This window comes from Somniosus microcephalus, chromosome 14 (assembly GCF_052327205.1).
Source record: "Somniosus microcephalus isolate GS21.2 chromosome 14, FLI_Smic_1.0, whole genome shotgun sequence".
NCBI classification, from domain to species: domain Eukaryota; kingdom Metazoa; phylum Chordata; class Chondrichthyes; order Squaliformes; family Somniosidae; genus Somniosus; species Somniosus microcephalus.
Window position 1 is genome coordinate 28,859,919 of NC_141000.1, and position 7,123 is coordinate 28,867,041.

The following is a 7,123-nucleotide window of genomic DNA, read 5'->3' on the forward strand; positions in this document are numbered from 1 at the left end:
GGGCGAGGCGGGTGCTCGTTCTCAGAGACACTGCCTCCACTAGTCCTGCTCGTAAGATCCGCTGGCATTACACAGCTCTATATGATTCTCAGGATTCCAAATGATCAGTCTATGGGAGGATTAAAAAAATCAGAGAAAAATAGAAAGAAATACAGAACTCTTCAGAACTCCAGCATCAGCAAAGCTTGCCTGAGGGACAATCATAACCTGGAGTGGGCTGATGTTTACTCAATCTGACACAAAGGCCTGATTCTCCTACTGCTCCCAGCTTGTTACTCTCCCCTTTGTGCTGGAGAGACCTCCGACCCAGCTGATTAGCATCTCCTTAAATCTGCTTGTTTTTCCAGAGGCGTAAATCACCCCAACAAATATTTCAGAGCATTATATCACCTTGCATTTACAGAGTTGATGAGAGCAGTTTCTGTGGTCAGGAGGCTATGATTGTAAGGCAGGTAATGGTGGTGTTACAGGCAGCATCTGCTGGTACTCTGACAAGGCATAGCAGAAATTGTTGTTTTAGCTATGCTGTGTTTTAAAGTATAAAGTTAAGGACAAACAAATCAAAACTGAGGTTTAGTTCTATCCTGATCCTAGAGGCTAAGCAGAACACGTTCATGCTGCCAGAGAGTTTCCCACCCCAGAAACTCTTCAAAAAGTAGTCTTGATAAAATAGGGTGATTCATAAAATGGGCATCTCTGTGATGTAATGTTAGGTGCAATTATCAAGATCTCAGTGGAAAGGCAAACAGAAGTGGCAAATTTAAGAAATAACAGAAAACACTGGAAAAACGTTCTGATGAAAGGTCATCGAGCTGAAACTTTGACTGTTTCTCTCTCCACAGATGCTGCTCTGGCCTGCTGAGTTTTTCCAGCGTTTTCTGTTATTTCTTAAATTTGCCATGTTCTGTTGTTATTTTGGATTTCCAGCATCTGCAGTATTTTGCTATGGCAAATTTAAGCGGTTGCTCCATAAATAACCTGAGCTTTACCACTGATTGTTGAGATACCGCGGCAACCGTGGGAGTCGAGACCAGAGCTATTGAAAACTCAGCTGCTTTATTCCAACCACATGACAAACAGGAACTAGAAAAGCCCGCGCATCCACTTAAATACTTCCCAGACAGGAAGTGCTCCCGGCAGCCTGTCCCTGCGGGAAACAAGTTGCTGGAGGAAAGGGCCCCCGGCTGGGGGCTTCTGCTTAGACTGTCTGTGCCGCCGTGAGCGGATTATGTCCAGTGGTGGCGTGTCGCCACATGATCTAGTTAATGTTAATTCCTATTTTTCGTACTAGGAGCTGATACTGCCTCTGAGAACGAGCACCTGCCTCGCCCTCTCGTGGATGGGAGCACAGCAAGCAAAATGAAAGTTTTATTTGTGTCCAGGTGACTGGAAGACCCCCAGGTTACTGTGCGTGGAGCAAAAAAAGTGGGCAAATTTGTACACATAGCTGGCATGATCTCAGAAGCTGTGGTGACTAAGTTGAAAGATCATCCATCTTGGCAGCTTCCACTTGTATGTTGAAGATGATGTGGAAAGTGAGGAGTATCTCCAGGCAAATCAGATTCTGATAGCACCAAACTTTCATGCAACCAGTTGTACCATATGATAGTGAAACGTGGTGCCCTAGAACAGGAGATAAACAACAATCAATCATTAGTGGCAGGAATGACTTACCCAAGACATTCTAGATATTTTTAGGCTCCAGCACCTTGGAAACAACACAAGATGCAAGAACAAAAAGCAAAGAAACAGAGATGCTTGGAAATCTGAAACAAGAACAGAAAATGCTAGAAACACACAACAGGTCAGTCAGCATCTGTGGAGCAAACAAACGTTGATCAGATGTGGCCCCTTTGGAGGAACTGGAAGGTATTACAGATGAACAGCATTTTAAAAGGAACAAATGGAAGGGGAAGGGAAAACACAAAAACAGAAATAGAAGGAGCTGTAAAGTGCTTGAGTGGCAAACAAGAGATGGTTAAATGGCAGAAGTAATATTAGCACAAGATAATTGGAAGCATAATGAGAGAAATCAAAGATATTTGAGACACAAAGAATGTGTGAATAGCTCAAGAGGTGGGCGATAAGGCAAATAGAAGTGGAAATGGAAGCTTGGGAGAAGAGAAAAAGCAGGTGGACACCAAGGGTTCAGACCACCATTGCACCCCCCAGCACAGTGTGCTGACAGAAGGTCCCCATCTCAAGTACCATGAAAGTGTGAGTTGGACTACATTAGGGTAAAACAACTTGGTTTTACAGAAGCAATACACGTTGCATCTCAAAGGGTTGGCATCGTTTTATTGATCCAAGAATGATTAATTAGAAAAACATCTTCAACCTAAGCATTGGCCTCTCTTTTGAAGACCAATGGAATAGTTTTAACTGTAACAGTTTTGAGAGTCTTGTATTTTTAAACAGCTTAATGTCGATTTTAAAAGACATGAGTTTAGCAGACAAGCTATTTTAAAATAGAACATAAATCTGCAGGTAGGTAGGTACTACATGTGGGAGACACGTTCCAGCACATCACCCTGCATCTTTCTTTGGTAAGCATTACTTTCCAAAATATTTCTTTTACTGGGCTTTATGTATTTTGTCATGTGTTGCAAAAAGATCTTCAGAGACAATTCCCACTGGCACCGACATTATTGAGAAGACGAACTCCAAGGAATCCACCTCAGTGGATCTGTTTACGCAACAGGACGGAGCACCAAGCCCTTTTATTAAATACTAGCTGGAGTGCCCGGCGGTGCCGAGGCTTTTTCAAGGGCATGTTGTTGTTGGAAGAGAGAGAGAGCGCGACTGGGGGGGAAGAGAGAGCGCGACTGGGGGGAAGAGAGAGCGCGACTGGGGGGAAGAGAGAGCGCGACTGGGGGGAAGAGAGCGCGACGGGAAGAGAGAGAGAGCGACGGGGGAAGAGAGAGAGCGACTGGGGGGACGAGAGAGAGAGCGACTGGGGGGAAGAGAGAGAGAGCGACGGTGGGGACGAGAGAGAGAGCGACTGGGGGGACGAGAGAGAGAGCGACTGGGGGGACGAGAGAGAGAGCGACTGGGGGGACGAGAGAGAGAGCGACTGGGGGGACGAGAGAGAGAGCGACTGGGGGGACGAGAGAGAGAGCGACTGGGGGGACGAGAGAGAGAGCGACTGGGGGGACGAGAGAGAGAGCGACTGGGGGGACGAGAGAGAGAGCGACTGGGGGGACGAGAGAGAGAGCGACTGGGGGGACGAGAGAGAGAGCGACTGGGGGGACGAGAGAGAGAGCGACTGGGGGGACGAGAGAGAGAGCGACTGGGGGGACGAGAGAGAGAGCGACTGGGGGGACGAGAGAGAGAGCGACTGGGGGGACGAGAGAGAGAGCGACTGGGGGGACGAGAGAGAGAGCGACGAGAGAGCGACTGGCGGGACGAGAGAGAGAGCGACTGGGGGGACGAGAGAGAGCGACTGGGGGGAAGAGAGAGAGAGCGACTGGGGGGAAGAGAGAGAGAGCGACTGGGGGAAGAGAGAGAGAGCGACTGGGGGGAAGAGAGAGAGAGCGACTGGGGGGAAGAGAGAGAGAGCGACTGGGGGGAAGAGAGAGAGAGAGAGCGAGCGACGGGGGGGGGAAGAGAGAGAGATCGACTGGGGGGAAGAGTGAGAGAGCGACTGGGGGGAAGAGTGAGAGAGCGACTGGGGGGAAGAGAGAGAGAGCGACTGGGGGGAAGAGAGAGAGAGCGACTGGGGGGGAAGAGAGAGAGAGCGACTGGGGGGAAGAGAGAGAGAGCGACTGGGGGGAAGAGAGAGCGCGACTGGGGGGAAGAGAGAGCGCGACTGGGGGGAAGAGAGAGCGCGACTGGGGGGAAGAGAGAGCGCGACTGGGGGGAAGAGAGAGCGCGACTGGGGGGAAGAGAGAGCGCGACTGGGGGGAAGAGAGAGCGCGACTGGGGGGGAAGAGAGAGAGCGCGACTGGGGGGGAAGAGAGCGCGCGACTGGGGGGAAGGGAGAGCGCGACTGGGGGGAAGGGAGAGCGCGACTGGGGGGAAGGGAGAGCGCGACTGGGGGGAAGGGAGAGCGCGACTGGGGGGAAGGGAGAGCGCGACTGGGGGGAAGGGAGAGCGCGACTGGGGGGAAGGGAGAGCGCGACTGGGGGGAAGGGAGAGCGCGACTGGGGGGAAGGGAGAGCGCGACTGGGGGGAAGGGAGAGCGCGACTGGGGGGAAGGGAGAGCGCGACTGGGGGGAAGGGAGAGAGAGCGACTGGGGGGACGAGAGAGAGAGCGACTGGGGGGACGAGAGAGAGAGAGCGACTGGGGGGACGGGAGAGAGAGCGACTGGGGGGACGGGAGAGAGAGCGACTGGGGGGACGGGAGAGAGAGCGACTGGGGGGACGGGAGAGAGAGCGACTGGGGGGACGGGAGAGAGAGCGACTGGGGGGACGGGAGAGAGAGCGACTGGGGGGACGGGAGAGAGAGCGACTGGGGGGACGGGAGAGAGAGCGACTGGGGGGACGGGAGAGAGAGCGACTGGGGGGACGGGAGAGAGAGCGACTGGGGGGAAGAGAGAGAGAGCGACTGGGGGGAAGAGAGAGAGAGCGACTGGGGGGAAGAGAGAGAGAGCGACTGGGGGGAAGAGAGAGAGAGCGACTGGGGGGAAGAGAGAGAGAGCGACTGGGGGGAAGAGAGAGAGAGCGACTGGGGGGAAGAGAGAGAGAGCGACTGGGGGGAAGAGAGAGAGAGCGACTGGGGGGAAGAGAGAGAGAGCGACTGGGGGGAAGAGAGAGAGAGCGACTGGGGGGAAGAGAGAGAGAGCGACTGGGGGGAAGAGAGAGAGAGCGACTGGGGGGAAGAGAGAGAGAGCGACTGGGGGGAAGAGAGAGAGAGCGACTGGGGGGAAGAGAGAGAGCGACTGGGGGGAAGAGAGAGAGCGACTGGGGGGAAGAGAGAGAGAGCGACTGGGGGGAAGAGAGAGAGAGCGACTGGGGGGAAGAGAGAGAGAGAGCGACTGGGGGGAAGAGAGAGAGAGCGACTGGGGGGAAGAGAGAGAGAGCGACTGGGGGGAAGAGAGAGAGAGCGACTGGGGGGAAGAGAGAGAGAGCGACTGGGGGGAAGAGAGAGAGAGCGCGACTGGGGGGAAGAGAGAGAGAGCGACTGGGGGGAAGTGAGAGAGAGCGACTGGGGGGGAAGACAGAGAGAGCGACTGGGGGGAAGACAGAGAGAGCGACTGGGGGGAAGAGAGAGAGAGCGACTGGGGGGAAGAGAGAGAGAGCGACTGGGGGGAAGAGAGAGAGAGCGACTGGGGGGAAGAGAGAGAGAGCGACTGGGGGAAGAGAGAGAGAGCGACTGGGGGAAGAGAGAGAGAGCGACTGGGGGGAAGAGAGAGAGAGCGACTGGGGGGAAGAGAGAGAGAGAGAGCGAGCGACGGGGGGGGGAAGAGAGAGAGATCGACTGGGGGGAAGAGAGAGAGAGCGACTGGGGGGAAGAGAGAGAGAGCGACTGGGGGGAAGAGAGAGAGAGAGAGCGAGCGACGGGGGGGGAAGAGAGAGAGATCGACTGGGGGGAAGAGAGAGAGAGCGACTGGGGGGAAGAGAGAGAGAGCGACTGGGGGGAAGAGAGAGAGAGCGACTGGGGGGAAGAGAGAGAGAGCGACTGGGGGGAAGAGAGAGAGAGCGACTGGGGGGAAGAGAGAGAGAGCGACTGGGGGGAAGAGAGAGAGAGCGACTGGGGGGAAGAGAGAGAGAGCGACTGGGGGGAAGAGAGAGAGAGCGACTGGGGGGAAGAGAGAGAGAGCGACTGGGGGGAAGAGAGAGAGAGCGACTGGGGGGGAAGAGAGAGAGAGCGACTGGGGGGAAGAGAGAGCGCGACTGGGGGGAAGAGAGAGCGCGACTGGGGGGAAGAGAGAGCGCGACTGGGGGGAAGAGAGAGCGCGACTGGGGGGGAAGAGAGAGCGCGACTGGGGGGAAGAGAGAGCGCGACTGGGGGGAAGAGAGAGCGCGACTGGGGGGAAGAGAGAGCGCGACTGGGGGGAAGAGAGAGCGCGACTGGGGGGAAGAGAGAGCGCGACTGGGGGGAAGAGAGAGCGCGACTGGGGGAAGAGAGAGAGCGCGACTGGGGGGAAGGGAGAGCGCGACTGGGGGGAAGGGAGAGCGCGACTGGGGGGAAGGGAGAGCGCGACTGGGGGGAAGGGAGAGCGCGACTGGGGGAAGGGAGAGCGCGACTGGGGGGAAGGGAGAGCGCGACTGGGGGGAAGGGAGAGCGCGACTGGGGGGAAGGGAGAGCGCGACTGGGGGGAAGGGAGAGCGCGACTGGGGGGAAGGGAGAGCGCGACTGGGTGGAAGGGAGAGCGCGACTGGGGGGAAGGGAGAGCGCGACTGGGGGGAAGGGAGAGCGCGACTGGGGGGAAGGGAGAGCGCGACTGGGGGGAAGGGAGAGCGCGACTGGGGGGAAGGGAGAGCGCGACTGGGGGGAAGGGAGAGCGCGACTGGGGGGAAGGGAGAGCGCGACTGGGGGGAAGGGAGAGCGCGACTGGGGGGAAGGGAGAGCGCGACTGGGGGGAAGGGAGAGCGCGACTGGGGGAAGGGAGAGCGCGACTGGAGGGAAGGGAGAGCGCGACTGGGGGGAAGGGAGAGCGCGACTGGGGGGAAGGGAGAGCGCGACTGGGGGGAAGGGAGAGCGCGACTGGGGGGGAAGGGAGAGCGCGACGGGGGAAGGGAGAGCGCGACTGGGGGGAAGGGAGAGCGCGACTGGGGGGAAGGGAGAGCGCGACTGGGGGGAAGGGAGAGAGCGACTGGGGGGGAAGGGAGAGAGCGACTGGGGGGAAGGGAGAGCGCGACTGGGGGGAAAGAGAGAGCGCGACTGGGGGGGAAAGAGAGAGCGCGACTGGGGGGGGGGAAGAGAGAGCGCGCGACGGGGGGGAAGAGAGGGCGCGCGACGGGGGGGAAGAGAGGGCGCGCGACGGGGGGAAGAGTGAGCGCGACGGGGGGAAGAGTGAGCGCGACGGGGGGAAGAGTGAGCGCGACTGGGGGGAAGAGTGAGCGCGACTGGGGGGAAGAGTGAGCGCGACTGGGGGGGAAGAGTGAGCGCGACTGGGGGGAAGAGTGAGCGCGACTGGGGGGAAGAGTGAGCGCGACTGGGGGGAAGAGTGAGCGCGAC